General features: G+C 41.1%; 1 protein-coding gene across 6 annotated transcripts in view; it reads right to left on the reverse strand.

The window, feature by feature from the left end:
• mef2d (myocyte enhancer factor 2d) overlaps positions 1-25,853 on the reverse strand; it is a 106,583-nt gene that overhangs the window by 63,352 nt on the left and 17,378 nt on the right. The window contains exon 1 of one of the 6 annotated variants that reach the window (XM_062992461.1): positions 10,051-10,120. The exons of the other annotated variants lie outside the window; for them this stretch is intronic. The gene's annotated coding sequence lies outside the window, so the exon portion shown is untranslated. Of the gene's footprint in view, positions 1-10,050; positions 10,121-25,853 lie in introns of those variants that run through there. 6 annotated transcript variants of the gene reach the window in all.

Consider the following 25,853-nt stretch of genomic DNA (forward strand, 5'->3'; position numbering starts at 1 on the left):
ACCAGAGAAGCTCGCCCGCGATTCCAGTTGGTGATAGATGGTGTAGTGTGTGACCCCCTATCGCCGATCAGTCGTGTAGTGTGAACTGTACAAAATAATAATCTACACAATTTAGCCAAATTATATTTAAAAAAAGGTGTAAAACTATAAAAAATAAGAGACACCCACACACTGCTGGGTCAATCGAAGCTGCGTCCGTTCGAGCGCTCATTCGAATGGCACTTGCCGTGCTCTGTGGGAATCTCTCCAGTGATTTACTTCAACCTTGGGTTGTACTGCCAGCACCAACTGCAGGATATTTTCAGCCTGTTGTCTCATGTTCCATGACCGACAGGCACTTGGTCACTTCAACATGGCTACTCAGCTGCTGACCAATGTATATACACATACATACACATACCACCCCCCCATATTCACTATCTATGTTTAGCGTATGCTCATCCTATAGCACGGTGAAGTGGAACGGATGAATGTATGTTTTAGTACACAGCACACAGGAGCTGAATAACAAATCAAAAGAGGAAACCGATGCCGGGCGGGTGGGGGAGAACGACGCAAGGGCAGCATTTCTCCTGGCAAGACAGAAAGAGCAGGAAGGGGAACGAGAGGCCGAGCTCTGATTCTCAGCTGCTACCGTCTAACCTTTCACCAAATCAGAGCAGTAAACAGCAACTTCAAGCGACGGGGACTTTACTGTGAGCAGATAAAACCCGCTTCTTCCTCTTCGCACTTCTTTTTATTTACAAAACTCGTTATAAAACAGAGTACATGTTTCAAATAATTAAGTAATGCAACGAGGGACGTCCCAATTCATTTGTTTTCACTTTCTCATATGATAGATATCCTTTATTTGTCATATATACGTATACACGTGTTTTTGTTTGTGTTTATTGCCATTCCAGCTCAATTAGGCTATGTACATGGCATTAGAGGTGGGATCAAAACCAAATTTAAGCTAAGTGAAAGTTAATGTACTATATTTGGCTTTTAATCTTTAGGTAATTCAAAAAAATGCAGGATTTTTTTGTGTGTTATTGCGTTCGAAGAGGTCTTTCATATTAGTGTCTCTGTAAAATATCTTTGATGGCTTGGCATTCTGTCAGGATATGTTTTACACGTGTACAGTACAATGAAATTCTGTCTTCGCGTATCCCAGCTTGTTTGGAAGCTTGGGTCAGAGCACAGGGCCAGCTATCGTACGGCGCCCCTGGAGCAGACAGGGTTAAGGGCCTTGCTCAAGGACCCAACAGTGGCTGCATAGCAGAGCCTGGATTTGAACCGCCAATCTTCCGGTTGAAAGCCCAAAGCTCTACCAACTAGGCTCCCACTGTCCACTAAAATGATACAACTAATGATACTACTTTTCTGAAGATCAGATGATACCTAAATACTCACACTTAGATGACAATAAAAGCATTCATTTATTCCCAAAAGTCATTGGGTGTGATACAGTAACACCCCCTGGACAATCCGTTATAGTGCCTAGGCCATATTCCTCTCAGACACAGCCAATCATGTCTGTATGTGGATGTAGATGCCTGACTGGTCGATAGCACTGCTAGGGGTTTGAACCCTGGATCCCTGCTATAGCTGGGCTAAAGTAATTTACCGCTGTGCCGCCCAAGCACCCGCATTACAAACAAGTTATACAAAACTAAAAATACATTATGGTGGTGTATTTTAGACAGTTTTGGTTATCATGACCATTTAACCGAGATGTACAGAAGAGTGGTCAAACAAAACTAAGAACGCATATAGCTAAATGTGGTTCCATGAGCATTTTCTTATGTTCTGCTTATGCTGCATTTGACCTACCAGAGAAACGGGAAGTTAAAACTGAAACTCTGAATTTACATCATTTAACACGTCAGCACATTTCGTCTACAAAGGCTGAGGGGGTGGAGGGCTGCTTGGACAAACAAACCTGGACACCTCTATAAAACCGTATTGCCATTTTACCCATCAATCTACACTTAATTACCCATAATGACGAAGTGAAAACATGTTATTAGAGTTACTGCAGAATCTCTTTGTAAAAGCAGCTTTAGGTTACATTCACATTGGCATGAAGTCTTCCTGAAAACAAGTGATGCACACTTGGATTTGGGCAAATTATCCCATTATTCATGGAAACTGTGAACTGACAGCTTCAGATTTGGTGATGAAGACAGCATACTTTCATTATCATAGCCAGATAAAGGTCATTTTCTGTCACACCTCACTGTCACTGCTGGACTGAGAATAGTCCACCAACCAAAAACATCCAGTCAACAGCACCCCGTGGGCAGCGTCCTGTGACCACTGATGAAGGTCTAGAAGACGACCGACTCAAACAGCAGCAATAGATGAGCGATCGTCTCTGACTTTACATCTACAAGGTGGACCGACTACGTAGGAGTGTCTAATAGAGTGGACAGTGAGTGGACACGGTATTTAAAAACTGCAGCAGCGCTGCTGTGTCTGATCCACTCATACCAGCACAACACACACTAACACACTACCACCATGTCAGTGTCACTGCAGTGCTGAGAATGATCCAACACCCAAATAATACCTGCTCTGTGGTGGTCCTGTGGGGGTCCTGACCACTGAAGAACAGGGTGAAGGCAGGTTAAACAGATGGACTACAGTCAGTAATTGTAGCACACGTTTTTATTCAAAGCGACTTACAGTTATGACTGAACACAATTGAGGGTTAAGGGCCTTGCTCAGGGGCCCAACGGTGGCAACCTGGTAGTGGTGGGGCTTGAACCGGCAACCTTTAGATTACTAGTCCAGTACCTTAACCACTGAGCTATCACTGCCCTACGTTTACTGATGTTTATATTTACATTTAGCTGACACTTTTATCCAAAGCGACTTTACAGTTAAAGTAAACAGTCTGAGCAATTGAGGGTTAAGGGCCTTGCTTAAGGGCCCAACAGCAGCAACCTGGCAGTGGGGCTTGAACCAGTGACCTTCTGATTACTGGTCCAGTACCTTAACCACTAGGCTACGGTTCGGTGTATGCAGGATGCTTAACCAAGCCAAAACTACAAAACTACAAAATGTTGGGTGGCCAAAATAATGAAAATAATGAATTAATGTGGCCATTATTGGAAGTAGCGATAAACCTGATTCTGTGATCCCAGACCCCTACCGATCTTCACAGCAGGGGGGTCTGTTACAGCGCTATTGTCATTAAAACTGCTGAACTGATTAGAACTTCCTAAGTTCATTCAGAAAGTAGATCTTAGACCACCGTCCTATTAACACGTGTAAATCACACAGAGCTGGTTTTCCATCGTTAGGTAACTTGTGTGTATTGGATGATTAAACAAACAGAAGTTACAGTTTTGCTGCAGATAAATACTAAATAAATGATTATCTGTCTGTCTGTCTGTCTGTCTAATCTATCTGTCTATCTATCTAATCTATCTATCTAATCTATCAATCTAGTCTGTCTGTCTGTCTGTCTGTCTGTCTGTCTGTCTCTGTCTGTCTGTCTGTCTGTCTATCCATCTATCCATCTATCTATCTGTCTATCTATCTAATCTAATCTATCTATCTGTCTATCTGTCTATCTAATCTATCTATCTATCTATTCTAATCTCTGTCTGTCTGTCTGTCTGTCTGTCTGTCTGTCTGTCTGTCTAATCTATCTATCTATCTATCTATCTATCTATCTATCTATCTATCTATCTATCTAATGTAATCTATCTATCTGTCTATCTATCTGTCTGTCTGTCTGTCTGTCTAATCTATCCGTCTGTCTATCTATCTATCTATCTATCTATCTATCTATCTATCTATCTATCTATCTATCTATCTATCTAATGTAATCTATCTGTCTAATGTAATCTGTCTGTCTGTCTGTCTGTCTGTCTGTCTGTCTGTCTGTCTGTCTATCTATCTAGTCTAGTCTAGTCTGTCTGTCTGTCTGTCTGTCTGTCTGTCTGTCTGTCTGTCTGTCTGTCTATCTATCTATCTAATCTATCTATCTATCTATCTATCTATCTATCTAATCTATCTATCTATCTATCTATCTAATCTATCTAATCTATCTATCTATCTATCTAATCTATCTATCTATCTATCTATCTATCTATCTATCTATCTATCTATCTATCTATCTATCTATCTATCTATCTATCTAATCTATCTGTCTATCTATCTATCTAATGTAATCTGTCTGTCTGTCTGTTTGTCTGTCTGTCTGTCGTTCTATCTATCTATCGTTCTATCTATCTATCGTTTAACGCCGTGTTTACTGCTTTGTATCCGGTAGGTAGTCTCTGATATTATATGTGTATTCCTAATTTAATGACCGTAATGAAGTTTTTCTGCTTTTCCAAGGTTAAAAATGTCTTTCATTGTTCCAGCTATTGAGAATTTTTGTCTTTCCCTTTGGTATTTAGGGCACTCAGTTAGTATGTGTTTAATTGTGATGGGTAATTGGCAAGGTTCGCATTGCGGGGCATCCTCCCCCTTTATCAAGTAGTAATGTGTGAGTCCGGTGTGTCGAATTCGACATCTACAGTAGATAACCTGATCTTTACGTTTTCCTGGGTATGATTTCTGGCAGATTTTTAAGTCATAAAGCTTGTTCTGTGTTAATGTGTTCCATTCTGTCTGCCATTTGCTATTTATATATTGTTTTAATAGAGGTAGGGTGTCTGTTGATGGAAGTGGGAGGTTAAATTTAAATTTTTTAAAAATGGTTAAAATTTTAAAAAATACATTATAAATGCTTCTAAATATGAAGTTATTTCCACAGCCTATTTGCTCTGGCTCCATTAAAACCACTTAGCTATTTGCTACTGATAATAAATAGTACAAAATACACACATAGTAGAGCCATTAGAAGCCACAATCTGAGTAGCACTGATCTGTAAGTGAATGTATGTTATAATAACAATGTTTTTATATCAGCGCAGTTTGGAAAATAGTTCGATAGCAAGTGAACTTAACTAGACTAGACTGAATTACCTTAATAGACAGTAACCAACTGGAAAGTAATCAGGTGTGAGCTGTAAGTCTGTGGCACTAAACAAGTGAACTTTGCACATAATGAATTATTTCATGCAACTTGCAAAACAAATCAAATTATTATTTCTAAATAATCCTGATGCACAGATACAGCCATACAGCCAAAAAAAGTATTGGGAAAGTGCTTACAGTGCTCATAAAAAACCCAGAAACACAGCTCACGTTTCATGAAGACCAGTATTCTTATAAATAAATAAATAATACAATAACATAATAATCGTTTGGCTAATATTCTCATTACATTATGAGTTCTAGCATTATTAAAACTGCTGGTATAAGAACACACTAAGTCACAAGCGTTGGTGTGTAACTGAACAGTTTGCGCTCGTCACTGACCTGTTTGTCTCGACATCAGAGTGTTGAATGTGGTCTGACCTGAAAGTTCACAGCACTGAGGTAAAGCGTCTAAGGAAACTGCCCAACCCGCTACAAACAATCGCTCACTACAGGCTCACACAACCAGAAAACGCTAACGCAAGTGCAGATAATACCACAACAAATATCTGAGTTACTCCTCGCCCGACTGGGTGTGGCACAGGTGGATTCTTAAAGGGAATACCTACAGCCGTGACATCAGCACGATTATCGTTACGACGTATGAACGCTCGACTCTGAACGTCACATCTTTACTACTGGCTCGACAGGCACGGAGACAGAATTCCAGGATACAGCACAGACACGTGCACATGTAGTTCATTACTGTATAAAGAAAACTAAGCATGTTCACAGTAAACAGACAGACAGACAGACAGATTTGTGGTGTGAAGATCAGGTTTTTTTTTTTACTTTTTTCAAGCGATTGATTTTTACTACGACCCAGGCAACACAAACGCATCAAAATAAAACACAAAATGAAATATACTTAATTAATGAAATTGGTGACAATCTGCTTCCACTGTGGTTTACAAGATGTAACATAAAGCCTCCACAAGGGTGTTTGTGTACAAGTTCATTATGTGTTTATGTGCCTATTAAAAATTGTTTATTTAAGTACCTAACTAATCTTTATTATTATTACTGTTATTATTATAATACATACCCATTTTTATTCATATGCTTATTGTTATTATTGGTATTATGTATATAGTACTATGTACATAGATATAATTTCATATATGTAAATAGCTATAGTTATAACTGTATACTGATATTAATTATAGATATGTTTACTGATGTTCTCTGTTTTTCTTTGCACAATGCTACTATTTGCACTTCTGGTAGAGGCTAACTACATTTCGTTGCCGTGTACCTGTACTGAGCAATGACAATAAAGTTGAATCTATCTATCTATCTATCTATCTATCTATCTATCTATCTATCTATCTATCTATCTATCTATCTATCTATCTATCTATCTATCTGTGTATGTCTATCTATCTATCTATCTATCTATCTATCTATCTATCTATCTATCTATCTGTGTATGTATGTCTATCTATCTATCTATCTATCTATCTATCTATCTATCTATCTATCTATCTATCTATCTATCTATCTATCTATATGTTTATCTATCTAATCTATCTATCTATCTATCTATCTATCTATCTATCTATCTATCTATCTATCTATCTATCTATCTATCTATCTATCTATCCATCTATCTAATCTATCTATCTATCTATCTATCTATATGTTTATCTATCTAATCTATCTATCTATCTATCTATCTATCTATCTATCTATCTATCTATCTATCTATCTATCTATCTATCCATCTATCTAATCTATCTATCTATCTATCTATCTATCTATCTATCTGTGTATGTCTATCTATCTATCTATCTATCTATCTATCTATCTATCTATCTATCTATCTATCTATATGTTTATCTATCTATCTATCTATCTAATCTATCTATCTATCTATCTATCTATCTATCTATCTATCTATCTATCTATCTATCTATCTATCTATCTATCTATCTATCTATCTATCTAATCTATCTATCTATCTATCTAATCTATCTATCTAATCTATCTATCTATCTAATCTATCTATCTATCTAATCTATCTATCCATCCATCCATCCATCCATCCATCCATCTATCATTTTTCTCTGTGACCCATTTTTTGGCTCTTGACCCAGGGTTTTTAAAACTGACACAAAGCAGTAATAGCACAAGGAACCAGTTTCCCCAGTATCACCGGGGGGAAAAAACCCTAGACACGAAGCAATCCATTGTGGAACCTCGGCCATCCTCCCACAAACAAAAACATACCCAGTCATGTCTGTATGGGCAGTTGTAGCCTAGTGGTTGAGGTACTGGACTAGTAATCTAAAGGTTGCCGGTTCAAGCCCCACCACTGCCAGGTTGCCACTGTTGGGCCCTTGAGCAAGGCCCTTAACCCTCAATTGCTTAGACGATATACTGTCACTGTACTGTAAGTCGCTTCGGATAAAAGCGTCTGCTAAATGCTGTAAATCTGTGGTGTAAATATCAGGGTTTTAGTTCACCCAGGCAACACAAATGCATCAAAATGAAACACAAAACGAAATATACTTAATTAATAAACATGATGGCAATCTGGTCATACTGTGGTTTACAAGATGTAACATGCCTCCACAAGGGTGTTTGTGTACAAGTTCCTTGTGCATTTATGTGCCTCTTAAAATCTGTGTACTTAATTATTATTATTTATCTCCCACAACCCACCCAAGTGTCGAGACCCTCTGGGCTTGAAAAACCCCGGTATGTATGATTTAGTCTCTTTAACAGACAACACAAGCAACCAGGTTTTCCGAAATCACTGGGCACAACAAACCCCAGACAGGAAGCAATCCACTGTGGGACCTCGGCCATCCCCTCTCAAACCATGACATATCTGCCAGTCATGTCTGACGTCTGTATGTCGAAGCCCGACCAGGCGATAGCACGCTTGGGGATTCAAACCCTGAATCCAGGCACCAGTGAGCTAGAATTATTCACCGCTGCCCCCACCCAAGCGACCTTCTGAGATATATACAAATTGCTTTTTAATTTGAGAATCACAAGTATATCCACCCAACTGCAAATAGGAAAATAACAAATACAACAATCAAAACAGATCTGACCAATTGAAACGTGGCACAAATAAGACTTTCAGTTTGAATCATCCAACATTAGTGAACTCCTGAGTAAAACAAACATAAAAGCACTGATAAAAGCACAAAATGGGTATTGAACATTAGCATCTCCTAATCTACGAGGAATCTACAGAGAAAAGCACGACATATTCAACACATTCATTTCAGAACTGAAATCTAAACGTCTTCTATAATCTGTTTGCAGGCATGCACGTGCAGACAGCCGTGCCCCGACTCTCACCGAACCCCTGGGTTCTGGTTAGCGTGTAGTACAGTCTACACCCCCCATTCCACCTGGGCTGTCAATCAAACGGCGTCATCTGCAATTATCCACCGGTTAGCAGGACGACAGGTGTGAAACGGAATTCCGACGGCAACACATGGCTACGAGGCTGCTGCAAACTGTAAAGCGCCAACGCTGGCGGGGCGATATAACAAGCGTATCGTTTTACAATACCAGAAGTCGCATTCATGCTGAGCAATGTGTATACTGAAGCAGAAACTGGAGATTTACTATAAACTATATATTACAAAATTAACAAACTAGCAGTAAATTTAATGGGAACTTTTAGTACAATTAGTTCGAAATAAATTCATGGTGAATGAGTCACTTGTAGCTACTTGTACTGGGGGTTATTACAGGGTAATAAGTCCTATCTATCCATGTATGATATTTTTTATATTCCATAAATAAACAAAACGTATTTAAATGCTATATTTAAAACAATAGAATTACAGACAATTTTTAAGGAAGATCTACACTAGCACCAAGGTTCTGGTGAATGGAATGACACCTATAGGCTGTGTATTTATATCCTTATAATATAACTCCTAAGTGTGCTGTACAGTAATGTTTACACTTTAAGGGATATTTGGTATAATTCGGTCTAAAATCTTTCTCCATGCAAACGAGTTGTACTAGAGTCGTCGTGTTCTACTATTTAGGCCTCCATAGTTTCATAGGAACGCTTGATTTTCGGAGATTAGATGGAAAACTGTAAATCACTCCAGTTAATCTGCTGTGAAAATATAAATAGGCCTTCCAGGTTTGAGTAAATCTAAAAAATATGACCGTTCTGAACATGCTATTGACATGTACTATCCTCACCCTGCCCTTACCTTACCTCACTAAAATCACGTTACTTCACAAACTATAAAGTATTTACACAAACTGGCCATCAGTTATGACACTATATCACATTTCCCTTATGCCAATTTTACGGAAGACCTACGTTTTCACTAACTAAAAAAAATCCGATTAGGAAAAAGCAAAACCAGCGTTCAATCTGAGCACCAAGGTTCTGGTGAACTGACTTACACTGTACACACATTATTGCTGTCTTATATAGGCTGTGTATTTATAATACAACTCCTAAGTGTACTGTACAGTACTGTTCACACTTTATGGGATATTTGGTCTGATTCGGTCTAAAATCTTTCACCATGCAAACGTGTAGTACCAGAGTCTTCGTGTTCTGCCATTTAGGCCTCTATAGTTTCATAGGAATGCTTGACTTTCTGAGATTAAGTGGAAAACTGTAAATCACTACAGTTAATCTGCTGTGAAAATTTAAGAAGGCAGCTCAGGTTTGAGTAAATCAATTCACACGTGTATATCTGTGGCAGACTAGGACCCAAAATATATGTCCTGAACATGCTCCTGAAAGCTTTTTACCCTGCCCTTACCTTACTTAATGTACCTCACACGTTACTCCAAACGATAAAGCATTCACAAAAATTGGCCATCAATGATGACACCACATTTTTAAGGAAGACCTGTTGTCGCTAACTGAAAGAAATCTGATTTACAAGCGTATATGACACTAGATCATGTTTTAAACACGTTATAGAGACCTAGAAATATAGTCAACAGATAAAGAAAGCTCTCTGGAGAAAATATTCCGTTCGAACGCGTGCAGGCTGACCACATAATACAAGCTGGACACAAACGAACCTTCTCTGACTGTCATAGATCCCGACTTCCACCGAAGGCACAAAAACCAGTGAACGAAAAGCCGGTATCCTCATAGGAGCTGAGTACGGCGTGTCCTGCGCGCTGCCTCTGCCTGACAGAAGTGACTAGTCCAGCAGTGACCCTGTAATGCCAGGTCCTCGATGAGTTCTCTCACTCAGCACACCACCCCCTCACCCTCTGCCCTTATATGCCTTCAGCAACTGGCTCCAATTCATCAGTGTCCTTTCTGGTAACTGAGAGGGTGGTGGGGTGTTACTGCTGGGTCTGTAGTAAAGCAGTCTGTTAGATCCGTATTTCCCTGGTCTTCGGGTTTTTGAGTGTGTGTGTGTAGTGTGTGTGTGTGTGTGTGTGTGTGTGTGTGTAGCCACACTAGATGCAGTCGCAGCTGCTTACCTTTTGTTCCAGCTCCTGGATGCAACACGTTACCACACACATCAAGACGCCACCACTTCGACAATTAGCACCGGGCTGATAATCGATACCCCACAGTGAGCCAACGTGAGCAAGAGATGCAGAAAAAACTGGCTCTAGCATTTATACTAAAATAGGGATGTCCCGATCCGATCAAGGCGTTTTTTTAACTGATCGGTATCGGCTTTACTAAAGCCCGATCATGAGCCCGATCCTTCGTTTTACGTCAGCGGTCAAGCAGGTGTCGTAAACGGAGAGTCCAACAGTGAAGTGTAACGTCTGTAATGCGAGCGTTTCACGAGGCGGTGGGAGCAGAGCTGCGTTCATTACTGTAGAATTTTACTGTTTATATGGTGTGTGAGTCCAGGATCACTCCGGTTTACAAAACAATAACTTTTAATCCCAGTATGAAAACTTCAGGTACCATAACATACAGCGTTACCATGTTACAAGACTGAACGACATCTTAGTATTAAGCACTCCGATTGGCTTAGTTACAACACGCCTACAAGTACGGTGGCTCATAAACAAACAAACCAGATATCATTTAACCAAACGATCTACCAATTTGATACGGCACCTAAAAACTAAACACTCGGCCGAATACAGCGAGTTTATTATTATATGATGAGAAGAGGAACCGGCTCTCCGCTAACACGCCAGAGACGCTGATTTTCCTCAAAAAGAACCTTCACTTCATTTTGAGTGTTCTAGTTTTACTGCTACAATGCTGCAATAAGTTTATTTACTTTTATTTTGTAAAAATAAAAGAACATTAAGCAATAGCTTGGATGCAGAGCTATTCACTTGTTAAACATGTACACTGGATTAATCAGAATAACTGTAATGTACTTGAAGTGCGCACTGTGTGAACAGTGTTATCTAGTTCTTATCTAGACAATATCTAGAAAATACAAGTATCGGTTTGAGACTCGGTATCGGATCGGGATCAAAAATTAATGATCGGGATCGGGAACAGAAAAATCGTGATAGTATAGGGACCTCCCTATACTAAAATGTACCTAAATGATTAGAGCTGTGCTTAAAACTGTCACTAAACAGTACTGCTGGACTGGGTGGAACTGCGATAAGCTTCTTTTACACTGAAAACCTGTAATTACACGATTTTGTGTCTTTCACACGTTCTGTCTTTACACGGCAGCTTACCGACCAGCACCCTTTCACACAAAACCAACCCAGTAAACGTTCAACAGATGTACACGTAGACACGTAGACACGTAGACGTACCATGGAAAACAAATGTGAAATATTTTTCTTAGTCATTACTCTGATTTACAGCTCATCGGGCGGCACGGTGGCTCGGTGGGCAGCACTGTCGCCTCACAGCAAGACGGTCCCGGGTTCGATCCCCAGGTGGGGCGGTCCGGGTCCTTTCTGTGTGGAGTTTGCATGTTCTCCCCCGTACTCCGGGTGCTCCGGTTTCCTCCCACAGTCCAAAGACGTGCAAGTGAGGTGAACTGGAGACACTAAATTGTCCATGAGTGTGTTCGATATAATCTTGTGTAATGAGTGACTACCGTTCCTGTCATGAATGTAACCAAAGTGTAAAACATGACGTTAAAATCCTAATAAACAAACAACTTTACAGCTCATTTATAAAGTGATTCACTCCTAAATGATTCATTACTCCTTCCTTTTATTTCTTTAAAATTTACAGATATTTTTCCTGATTAGAATTACTTTAACATGATAAAGTGGGTTATTAGATTAGATTAGAGCAACTATTATTGTTAATTCCATTTGATAGTGGTATATACATGAGCTGAACACTGTGTGTGTGTGTGAGTGTGTGTGTGTGTGTGTGTGTGTGTGTGTGTGTGTGTTTAGTTTATTAGGATTTTTAACGTCATGTTTTACACTTTGGTTACATTCATGACAGGAACGATAGTTACTCGTTACACAAGATTCATCAGTTCTAGTTTTTAATATCAAACACAGTCATGGACAATTCAGTGTCTCCAATTCACCTCACCTGCACGTCTTTAGACTGTGGGAGGAAACCGGAGCTCCCGGAGGAAACCCACGCGGACACGGGGAGAACATGCAAACTCCACACAGATCGAACCCAGGACCTTCTTGCTGTGAGGCGACTGTGCTACCCCATTTAGCCACCGTGCCGCCCGTGTGTGTGTGTGTGTGTGTGTGTGTGTGTGTGTGTGTGTAAGAATTCCCGTTACAGCGTCTTTCTACGTTTAACAAGGTGATAATACAATTTTAGGCCGAACACAGTCTGTATAAGCTGACATGTTGACGGTTTTATAAAGTATAATGAGACTCCAGAAACGCTGTCCGTGTTATTAGAGGAGCGGCTACTGAGCTTCTACAGTAGATACTTGACAACGATTATTCGGATGTACGTTTAGGCAAAAGTGCTTAATTTCACGGCAGTCATTAAATTCCACTCATAGACTGAATGATAGAATAAATGGAAGCTACGATACACAGCACAGCTACCTTAATGGTTGAATGTAAACCTAGAACATCCAGCAACGGTGTGAGGCTTCATGTTCTGTCTCAAATAAGGAAACAGGCTCCGTCTCAAATTCTGCGTCCACAGAACTGGTCGGAAGCTTTCCAAACTCAGTCGTGTTTTTAGCTGCTTTACTTCGACATCTTGGACGTTTTGACTAAGCGACTGCTAACTGAATTGCCGTAGGATTGCTTAGACGTCTCATAGTGCAAATTAACCAGTAAACATGAGGCACTCGAACGCTACATGAATGAAAAACGTATATCCAGTAAACACAAACCTTATAGTTTGAATTTCACAGCAAATTGCACATTGCACGGGAAGAGGCTTGTTTTAAAGTCCGTGACGTGATTTACACGGCCAGGAATAATGTAGGGACTTAATGATAAGCATTACAGATTTGACCGAGTAACAGAGCACACACACTAGCGCACCAGAGCTGGGATCTCGAATACATCGTACCGAATCTCGGCTCTGCCATCCGGCTGGGCTGAGCGGCCACATGAACGACGATCGGCCTGTTGTTCATATAGGGGTGGGGAATTAAGCCGGATAGAGACTCCTCGTAACTGATTGATGGCGCCTGCACAGAGGCGGGGGAAAGAGTGTGGATCAGGGTGTGTCTCTCCGTACACAAGGCTGATTCGCACATATGCACTCGCCTAGTGTGGGTGACAGAATGCATACGGCTGCTGCCCACGTGTCGGAGGGGGCGTGGGTTCGCTTCGTTCTCCTCAAATCGGAGCGGGGGTCGGCATTAGTGGAGAGGAAGCGTGACACAATCGGGCCTTTGGACGCGCTTAAATTGGGAGGAAATGCATAAACAAAATATTACAGTCACTGTAACGAGGCAGGCCGTGCCTCGACTCTGAGGCAGCCTCTGTAGCCCCGTACACATGACACCAATATGAAGGATGCTCAACAAAGAAAGAAAATAATAAAGTGGCCTGGCTGTCACAATATTAGGAGCTACTCAGAGCACCTGTGACAATTCAGCTCTCAAAACCGAGGTAAACAAAGGAAACCCAGAACAAGCTGTGGCTGGCAATGTCCGAGCAGCGCAGCACACCACACCACACCACACCAGCAACCGTTATTCCATTCTAAGGGCAACTCGCTCGACCGGGGTGGTTCTGTTGTGGTGGCCGGAAAAGTCCCGAGACACTGGCTAGTCTGACTGTACATCTACAATAAGTTTGTTTGTTTGTTTGTTTGGGTTTATTGCCATATCAGCAACGTATTGGCTATTTTATGGCAAGGACAGGTATCATATCAATTGTTTTAAATTTATACTTCCTAAAAAATTAACAATTTTAACTGGAGGAATCCTCTCAAAATGTCTCTGATAGTAGAGACCAGAGATGGACCGATCAGCGTCTTGGAGGCCGATTCCGATCGCCGATCACCTTTCAGCACGATCGGCCGATAGCCGATACCGATCGAGGGCGGGGCTATACAAGCCAACGGCAGGGCAACATGCAATTTTTAGCGCAAGCAAGACATGAAAGATGGTCTAAACTGGTTTATTACCATTTTTTTACAAACTCATGTAAAACAGCATAATCTCTATAACAAAATAAGCAGTAAATAAACAAAGTAAATCAAACAAATACAGCCAATACTGCAATGATTATATTTGGACCATTAATTAATTAAAAAACAAAAAACGTAAATTAAATAAATGCAGTAAAAACTGCAGTCATTAAACTCAGACCCTGGGTTATTTTAAACTCAGACTCCAACCATCAAATGTAGATCTTGAATTGTTTTAAAATGAACTCGAATTGTTTTTTTAACAGTAAATGAAACAGTCAATACTGTAATAATGAAACATAGCCCTTAATGTTTTAAACGAAAAAAACAGTAAATCAGACAAATACAGTGAAAATACTGCAATCATTAAACTCAGACCCTGGGTTATTTTAAAACGAAAAACTATTAAATGTAGATCTTGAATTATTTTTAAACGAAAAACAGCAAATTAAAGAAATGTTGTCTGCATAGTCACTGAAATCGTGCAGTTATAGGTGTTGAATGAATTCTGGATGAAATATAACAGCAGCCCTGGATGAGTCTGTGTCATATACGGTAAAAAACTGCCAGACTGACCACATGTTTTCTGTCCGCACATGCAGCTGGACACCATAAACTGTTTCTTTAGCCGCTCGCCATCGGCTCTCGGGATCGGCTACATTTGGGAAATACCGATACATAGCCGATCGATCCTTCCATCTCTAGTAGAAACCGTAGCGCATTCTAATAAAATATGTTTAACTGTGAGGGGGTTAGCAGGAGGTGTCGGTGGGTGAGGGCAGTATGGTCTGTTCGACACGGGTTATAATCGTCTGGTCTTGTCTGTTTAAAAAGTCTCGATTGTGTAAAATACAGATGTTGGGAGTTATTTCATGTAGTTTATTTTGTGGATTGCTGATTGCAGTAAACTTTGATTTGTGGGTAAGCATCAGTTTTGGGAACGTATTTCCAAGCAATGTCTTGATTTTTTTGCTTCCTTTGCCAGGCTGTCTGCTTTTTCGTTTCCTTCTACGCCACAGCGACCTGGAATCCGTCAGTAGAAGATAGAAAAACCTTGGTCCATACTGAGCAGTTCTCTGATTATTGGGTTGTATGCAGGATTTTGAGTCTGAACAAATGACATATAGTTTATGGGGACTAACAGATATATGTCTGACAGCCAAGAGGAGTGCACTAGCTGTAAATATCGAAGCATGATGAGGGAGGCGGATACTGCTGCAGTGGCCAGTGGTAAAAAAGGCCGCACCATGCCGCTCAGGTGGCGCAGCGGTAAAAAGAAACGCGCTGCAACCAGGGCTGGATTCTGAGAAGCGTGGTATCGAATCCAGCCTTGATTTACCGGTTCGAAGCCGAGTGGCTATATGAGCAACGATTGGCCGGTCGCTCATGTGGGGGGTGGGACGAAGAACCGGATGTGGGTCTCTCTCTGTCAGAACGCGATTGCGTTCTCTGCCGGCTGATTGGAGGCGCTTACACAGAGATGGGAGAGGGTGCCCTTAGGGTGTGTCTCTCCGCATGCGACGCTAGGTGGCGCCAAACTCGTCGACGTGTGGGTGGCAAAGATGCATCTGGCTGCTGCTCGTGTTTCGGAGGGGATACGGGTTAGCTTCGATCACCTCCGTCAGGGCAGGGTTCGGCATAGACAGAGAGGAAGCACGATGCTAATTGAACAATTGGATGCGCTAAAAGGGGAGGAAAAGGGGTAAAAATAAAAAATAAAAAATAAAAAGGCCGCGCCCACATGGGTCTCTGTTTTTGATCCGTCCGTAAAGAGTGTTTTGGGAAACTGGGAGACCGGTTGTGTTGTATAAAGAAAGATAGTCAAGTGGTGACATATTCTGTTTCGTGGACTTTGCTATATTATGTATTACGTTTGGTCTTGTACACTAAGTATTAACATAGTAAGTGTTCCTAACGAAGAAGCCAGTTAGTATAAACAGTATTTAAAATCCCAACAACACAGCTGCACGTACACACTCATACCAGAACGACCCTCACTACCGTCATTATCGTGTTAGACTTATTGCAGCGCTGAACACTGAACAGTCCACCACCCAAACATCCTCTGCACACTGGGGGTAGTATGGGGGTCCTTTTCAAAGGATAAATGAGATAAATAATGATAAATGAAGCGCTCGGTGAGTGTAGGCACATGTACAGTACACCAGCATTCCTTTACACACTCCTGGGTCTGATAGGGTTCAGGATTGTGCTCAAGGGCCGGACTGCGATTCAAACCTTAACACTGGTTATAAAATAACAAAGCAGTAAAATATTATTTCAAACGTGGGCCTGAACTAAGCAACGAAGTGCATCTGAAGTGAATAAATGCTTTCCATAGAGGGATATATATACTGTAAGCTTTACTTGACTTTTACTGACCTTGAAGTAACTGAAGACTTTTGCGGGTATGGGAATTCAGTACGTTTCTTCCTGGGTACAAAACATCTGATTTTAAAAAAACTAAGGCAGTTTCTGTCCTTATAACTGGTTGGGAATCTGCCAGTGGTGGGAATAAAGATACAAAAGGTCTAAAACACAACGGCAACGAGCCAGAACGAGCCTCTGAGGTCACAACTACTAGCATAACAACCATCACTAATGAGTGTCTGACGGAGACCGCTGCCAGTTCTCTTTCTGCTTTGATAACTTAAGTGCTCACTGGTTCTGCTCACTGGTTTGCACACGGCGCTGGCTCCGAGCCTAATAGCGGGAGCTGTGTGTGATTGCACTTGCTTCTCTTCCGGGAGACATGTCGGCTGTACAGGGGCAATTCTTACGAGGATGAGCGCTGTGCTCTCGACATCTAAAGAGCCCGTTCTGATCAAAATAAAATGTGCCAATGATTTAAGGATTAGCCATTACTGCGATCAATGGAATTGTCATTTAAATTCATTTCAAACAGCTAACAGAACGGAGGAAGGTTCAGATCTCTCACACACACATGCGATACAGAGCAAAATCCGAAAATGTGATGCAGTTTTAACCCGAACAGAACTACTTTTCATGCGTTCATGTTATTTAAACAACTAACGATGGAACTATTACACATTTAAATCACAAGAGGAAGCCGTTTAGCGCCACTAAGGAGTCCGATGTTGCACGTATGACATCTTATTATTATTAATTTTCTTCTGTTTTTTTTAACCTGAGGTGGTTCTGATGCGAATCTCTTCACCAATCTGAGGCTAAAGACCACAAGTTTGAAGCTGCTGTTCCTACTGGACAGCTGAACGTAATTGAAATTGCAGTGAGAGCACTCAGAATGTCCAGAAACTCACCAACAGACCGTTTTCTACCACAGACTGAACTGAAAGATGATTTACATTTTCTGCATTTAGCAGACGCTCAGAGAAGAGCCGTGATGCTCGTCTTCCTTTAGTCCTGGGTGGGGGCTCAAGTCGAGCGAGACTAGTGGCTCGGAGGTCGCGTGGTACAGAGCGGGGTTTGATTAGACCACGGAGGTAGCTTGGGGCTGGTCCATGTTTGGCTTTGTAGGTGAGCATCAGTGTTTTAAACTGAATGCGGGCAGCTACAGGAAGCCAGTGAAGAGAACGCAGCAGTGGGGTGATGATGTGGCAGCAGTGGGGTGATGTGGCAGCGGTGGGGTGATGTGGCAGCAGTGGGGTGATGTGGCAGCAGTGGGGTGATGTGGCAGTGTTTGGGCTGGTTAAAAACCAGACGGGCCGCTGCATTTTGAATGAGCTGCAAGGGTTTAATGGTGGACTTGGGAGCTCCTGCCAGGAGGAAGTTACAGTCATCCAACCGTGAGATTACAAGTGATTGGACCAGAATCTAATGATGAAATTAATTAAGTACTTACTGAAATGCTTTAACTTGTTCTAGAATTAATTTTACTTTTTCGCAATCTGATTCATCTAAATGATCCTCTAGAACAGGGGCGGGCAATTAAATTTTCCAAGGGGCCACATAAGGATCTGGGACTGTTGTGGAGGGCCGGACCAATAAGGTGAACTTAATTCTGCTCAATATTAATTTGATCTCTTTATAAAAAGCAGTAAATTTTACAGTTCTGATAATTTGTTACTGTTTAGATGTTACAATCAGAAAGTGAGAAGTAGGCAGAGTAAAAACATCAACATTATTTCACTTTTTAATCAACTCATTTCTCAAAAACAAATGTGAACTAAACGTGCAGGTTTTTAAACTTTTGGTTCTTTTGCTATTTTGTTTGGAGTCTAATCACCTCATTTGCTGTTTTTCAGTTCTTTGTTATTGTTGGATATTCTTTTTAAAATCACAAAGCTGGTCCTGACTCCTTAAGTTCTGGATGTGTTAAACTTTATAAAAAAGTCCTTGTTGCTTTTGCAGTTTAGTTAGTGAAGCTTCAGGTGTGACGCTCCGCATCGTTCAAGTTCTTGTATTTCTCTGTTTAGTACCGTAACAGCGATTTAAACCCTAAACTGTGATCCTTAAACAGCTTTACACCTGACTTCAGTAAATAAATACTTCAGAAGTCCATGTCTTGTTAAAAACTCGACCATCTCTATTAATCACACTCGGTTCTGTTCGCCGACACATTACGGTGAAGTTGGATACACTCGCACACACGTAAATCCAAACTTATGGAAATGTAAAGACATAGAGGTCCCATCGAAATAAAAACAATCCTGTTATATGGCGTGTGTGATGTACATTTATTTACGTCTGATTTTTAATTGCCACTGACCTCATGCGGGCCCGGTTGGGGATGGCGGGCCGTACAATGCCCAGCTCTGCTCTAGAAGATGGACCCCAAGAAGATTAAGGACCTTGTTGAGTCCGGTTCCTCTTTAAAGGATTCTTCTTGTAATAGTTAGGACGTTTTTCCCTGCTGGTTTTGATTTGGGAATCTGTGAAGTTGCTTTGAAACAATTTCCATTGTGATAAACGCTTCTCAAATTAATTTGACTGCATTTTGCATATATGAGTGCCGCCACACCGCCCCTGAGGAGAGCTCGCGTCCAGGTCAGAGTTCCCACAGAAAAAGGAAAGGAATGCCGACGTAAGCACTGGCGGATAACGCTGGAATGGAGCGGGTTTAATTCTTAATGAGGCGCAGAGACTGGCTTTGAAGTGCAAATGCATGGAAATGGCACTGTGTCACCTGCGTCCCTTGCAAGTCTTTACAGCACATACTTACATACACACATACTTATATAAGCTAATATTAATAAGACCCTTCAAAACAATAACTAGGTGAAAGAGAAATTAAGATGCATAAAGATGCATAACACGAGTACAGTACAGTACAATAAAATTAAGGGCGTGATGCAGAAACACCCCAGACAGCCCCCTCTTAGACATAGCCAGTTACATATGAATGTAGACGCCAGACTGACTTCTGGGGATTGAAACCCTGGATCCCAGCAGTGATGGACTAGCCTAAATTCTGCTTCACCATCCAAGCAACCCCAAGTAAGGAAAAATTGGGGTTTAATTCATCGTTTATCTCTAGACCTACTGTTGGTTGCTTTCATTATTTAATAACCTTGAAGCATCACAAACATAACCATAGTTCTAGTGTTTTGTTTCGCATCAGATTCACATTGGATTTGACCTATAAAGACGTTTTAAGAAATGAGTTGTCACCTGTTTGTGAGGGATATCCACCCCATCAGTCCCTGAAATTGAGCTGTAAGCTGTTTTTCGGGAGCCGCCTGACCTCTTGGCCCCCAGCTGTTGTTGCGTATATTACCGACAGGTTTCTGGTGTTAAAGAAACAGATCACAAAGGTTTATGATTGCTGAGAAGTGGCCCACACAGCAGCAAAAGCTCTCCCGTCATTCCCTTACTACCATTCCATACTGCTTCTTTACTTACACACACACACACACACACACACACACCCCTGTTCTCAGAAACAGCTGACGGTTTAACAGGCCCCCAGCAGCTGACAGTCTTACAGGTGGGTGAGAGCCGAGTCTGTTTAACCCTTTATATTCCAAACAAAGAGCCCAAAGAACGGAACACATTTACTCTCCAAACTCCAAACCTTGAGCGCATTAGCGCACACACACACAACACTTCCCAGCAATTCCCCTATAGAGGCATACCTGCACACACAAACACACACACACACACACACACACACGAATGTGCAATCACACACCTGCTGTTGCCTCACAGCCTGTCAGTGTTAAATGCTCATACGCAGAATGTTCTGCCTCCTGTCCTGCACCAAACCCCCCAACATGACAAACATTTTCCTCAGTCCACATTTCAGCCTGACAATCCCATGCCCTCTGATTCATTATGGATGTCGGAAAAGATCAAAGGCACCAGTTCATCTCGTAAACTGGGATCTGACTGGGGAGATTCCTGCTGCCCGAGGCCACAATCACATTGGTACGGTACTGGTATGCATTGCTGGTTTGTTGTTTGTTTGTTATGATGGTTACATTCATGACAGGAACGGTAGTTACTCATAACACAAGGTTGATCAGTTCACAAGGTTATATCGAACACAGTCATGGACAATTTAGTGTCTCCAATTCACCTCCTCACTTGCACGTCTTTGGACTGTGGGAGGAAACCGGAGCCCCCGGAGGAAACCACCTCCGCGTGGACACGGGGAGAACATGCAAACGTTTATGGTTCCATACCGTACAAATAGGGGCGGCACGGTGGCTCGGTGGCTAGCACTGTCGCCTCACGGCAAGAAGGTCCTGGGTTCGATCCCCAGGTGGTGCGGTCCAGGTCCGAATTTGCATGTTCTCCCCGTGTCTGCGTGGGTTTCCTCCGGGTGCTCCGGTTTCCTCCAACAGTCCAAAAACATGCAAGTGAGGTGAATTGGAGACACTAAATTGTCCATGACTGTGTTTGAGATGAAACTTGTGAACTGATGAATCTTGTGTAATGAGTAACTACCGTTAAATTCCTAATAAACTAACAAACAAACCAAACAAATAGCAACAACACCAGTCCTGGTGTCATGGATGTTGTCCAGTAATGTCCGGCACTGCCAGAGATGCACACAAGCACTCAGCTTTTCCATTCTCACAAAACGTTGTTTCAGGGTGAATGATTTTCAGTTAGGTAGGGATGTTTTTGGTCTGTTGGTCCTGGATTCTGTAATGTTGATTTGGAACAATGTTTATTGTTAGGGATGTCCCGATCACGTTTTTCTGTTCCCGATCCCGATCGTTAATTTTTGATCCCGATCCGATACCGAGTCTCAAACCGATACTTGTATTTTCTAGATATTGTCTAGATAAGAACTAGATAATACTGTTCACACAGTGCGCACTTCAAGTACATTACAGTTATTCAGAATAATCCAGTGTACATGTTTAACAACTGAATAGCTCTGCATCCAAGCTATTGCTTAATGTTCTTTTATTTTTACAAAATAAAAGTAAATAAACTTATTGCAGCATTGTAGCAGTAAAACTAGAACACTCAAAATGAAGTGAAGGTTCTTTTTGAGGAAAATCAGCGTCTCTGGCGTGTTAGCGGAGAGCCGGTTCCTCTTCTCATCATATAATAATAAACTCGCTGTATTCGGCCGAGTGTTTAGTTTTTAGGTGCCGTATCAAATTGGTAGATCGTTTGGTTAAATGATATCTGGTTTGTTTGTTTATGAGCCACCGTACTTGTAGGCGTGTTGTAACTAAGCCAATCGGAGTGCTTGATACTGAGATGTCGTTCAGTCTTGTAACATGGTAACGCTGTATGTTATGGTACCTGAAGTTTTCATACTGGGATTAAAAGTTATTGTTTTGTAAACCGGAGTGATCCTGGACTCACACACCATATAAACAGTAAAATTCTACAGTAATGAACGCAGCTCTGCTCCCACCGCCTCGTGAAACGCTCGCATCGCAGACGTTACACTTCACTGTTGGGCTCTGCGTTTACGACACCTGCTTGACCGCTGACGTAAAACGAAGGATCGGGCTCATGATCGGGCTTTAGTAAAGCCGATACCGATCAGTTAAAAAACGCCTTGATCGGGCCCGATTCTGATCCTTGAGATCGGGTCGGGACATCCTATATAAATAAATTTGACTTGACTTGATACACATAACTTAAACTGTACAATAATTCTAAATTGAAACGTTATATGCCGGAATAATACTTGAAACATTTACATTAACGGACTCACAGTAGGTTATACTTTAATGTTGTATATCTGTACATTTATAGCTCTACCTGTATATATTGTGTTTTGTATTTAACGTGTGTAAAAAATGTGAGGGACGATGCACCCGAGATTTTCACTCACCTTTCACACCTGTGTTAATGTGACGTGACAATAAAAGTGATTTGATTTGATGTATCAATCGCAGATCAAGTGGGATCTGAGGGTCAATTACGAGGGCCTGAATGCTGTATAGATATCAGGTGTACAGAGAGACATGACGCATTCCCGGATACAACTTGAAGTGTGAAATGATTATTTTTTGTGTTTTATTTATAGTTTTCAGACTGTGAAACACACAGCATCCACATGAACGCAGAACACAATGTGTGCGATCATCACACCTGTGATGGTGTTCAGAATTCAAGTACAGAGACTGTGCTAGATTATGGATGAGCTGTCGATATCAGACTGGTAAAAAGAGTCTGGGAATAACAGACATGTTTAGGAAAAGGCCTCTTTGGCTGCACCATGCTTTTCAAACATGAACAAAATCCAACAAACATGACCGGGGTGTTCACACAACTGTGAGCCTTTATGATGTGACAGTTAAGTGCACTTGCCCTACATCGAATCGGAATGAATTAAGCAACAAGTGAGGGAACAGAACAGAATCAGAAACAAAAAGACAGGCAAATTACTAAACAAAATGCATAATATGTGTTTAGGTAAAAGTCTCACTCTGTTGGACTGGTGTTCAGGCTTTTCTTAAATAGGCCTGCTGGTGTTCGTGGTCTTGTTGGGACTACAGTGGGTGGTAAAGGTGACCAACTTTGTACAGTTTTCCTCCATGACCGTGCAAATGTCTGAATCAATGTGTAAATATATGTATATGAAATATGTATATAAGATTCACGGTATGTTTCTTTTGTATGACTGGGACTTTTTTTTATGTCTGTGGCTGATTCTACTGTCATTAGTACATAGACTATAAAACATTTTAATTTCACCTTGTATATAATGAAGGTTTTGAGGACTATAAAGTTGCTTGGCCCCACAGAATAACACAGGGGTGTCAAACTCATCCGGCCCGCCGCGTCACTTGATCCGGCCCGCGAGAGCTTAAACGACTGTACGATTGTTGTGATGGTTCGAGTCGTTACAGAGACGCGCTTATAATTTAATGCGCTCCTGCGCCTTTAGGAGACAACGTGACATCGTAGTCATGGCAACTAACTTTAACCTTCGCTAAGAAGCCATGTGACTTTTACGGCAAAAGAACGCGGGGTAGCGTGGTCAGTAATGTAAACAATAATAAATAAATACAGATAATTATATTGCAGTATAATACCCAAGCATCGTCTGTAAGTAGTGGCGTTTATATTCTCATTTGTTAGTAAATGTTTAGTGAGTATATCACAGCGCTTTAGTTACAAATTTACCGTAATTAAATACTATTGTTACTGTTACTATAGCAATTAGTATCTTTACACACAATATTAACTCGTTATTTTACGTTTGGTTAAAGCTCATATTGTACCAGATGTAACACTGAACTACAGCTGTGTGCTTTTACTGTATTAGGTTCTTTATTGTTTTTATTGTTTGTATTTTTACTTCATTTTGATGCACACAGTGTATCACACAGCAAATAAACCGACTGTATTCTGAAGGGAGCTGTCTGTCTGTCTGTCTGTCTGTCTGTCTAGCTGAGAAAGGGGGATAAACTATTAGTGAGGGCAGAATGATTGTCTTAAAAATACTCTGTAAAATCCTAAATAAACTGCATCTTTCAAAATGCAGGCTGATTTTGTGACCTGCAAAGTGACACAGCCCACCAGTAGATGATGTTACACATATTTACACATGATCCTAAAATGTACAAGAAGATAAGTAAGAAAATTAAGCATGAGGAGGAAATTTAATGAAAGTGAAAACAAGTTTGTGCTTCAGGAAGAGAAACCGGTGCATCTCTTGCGTCTCCGGTGCGTCTCGGTGAAAATGAGTTTGACACCCCTGGAATAACACATAGCTCAGTGGTTAAGGTACTGGACTAGTAAACAGAAGGTTGCCGGTTCAAGCCCCGCCACCACCAAGTTGCCACTGTTGGGTCCCTGAGCAAGGCCCTTAACCCTCAATTGCTCATCGTGTTCTGCTCACTGTGTAAGTCGCTTTGGATAAAAGCGTCCGCTAAATGCTGAAAATGGAAACAGTATGAGTGAAAATTTGTATTTATTTTATTTATTTAATATTTAAGTATTGTACAATTCCGCTTAGCTCTCCCTTTAACAAATAAAACCACGTTTGCAAACTCTGTACACTGTACAACTCGACCCCAGGTCTGTTGTAGAAACGTGGACGACTTTAAATATCTCCGCTTCCAGTTCACTTATAACGTTGGTTTAGCGACTAACATGAAGTATTTCACCCCGTAAGACAAACCTGGAATCCGGTGTTTTAATTATTGCTCTGAAAGCTTCTTTCTCGACCGTCTATAGAGGAATATTATATGATTTGCTGCCTACTGAAGCCTTTAGCTGTTGTATTAACTGTGCTACGGTACGGCGGTAATTAAAAAATCCATACGGTATGAGGAATCAAAGACGGTATACAGAATGTACCGATATACCGCGAATACTGCTGCGCTTACTATGTACCACTATTGTAAATCGATAAAGCATTAAATACATAAATAAATAAATCAATAAAGACTTGCTGATAAAACTTTGGAGACACTATAAGTTCGTCTATAAGTAATGATGGTTAGTTACTGGTTTTTAAAAAAGGCAAAATTTCCATCATTGGTTTAAATGTTAAATGTTGTTATAAGCCAGACGCATTTATTATTCATAATAATATGGGCAACACGGTGGCCGCCTGGGTCCTTTCTGTGTGGAGTTTGCATGTTCTCCCTGTGTCTGTGCGAATTTCCTCCGGGAGCTCGGGTTTCCTCCCACAGTCCAAAGACATAAAACTTGTGAACTGATGAATCTTGTGTAACAAATAACTACCGTTTCTGTCATGAGTGTAAACAAAGTGTCCAAAATATGACGTTAAGATCCAAATAAATATTTATTAGAATATAAATCCTACAACCGAACAAATAACCAAACCAGCCAAGTGATTTTCTCATTTTATTACATGAACAACATCATGCACGCTCGCACGACTGCACGCAGAGAAAAACAAGCCGGACGTCACTTCGGAATAGAAGCGAGGGGATTTTTCCTTTCTCCATCATCTCTTACTGGCAACTTTCCCAGC

The sequence above is a fragment of the Trichomycterus rosablanca genome, chromosome 3 (assembly GCF_030014385.1).
Source record: "Trichomycterus rosablanca isolate fTriRos1 chromosome 3, fTriRos1.hap1, whole genome shotgun sequence".
NCBI classification, from domain to species: domain Eukaryota; kingdom Metazoa; phylum Chordata; class Actinopteri; order Siluriformes; family Trichomycteridae; genus Trichomycterus; species Trichomycterus rosablanca.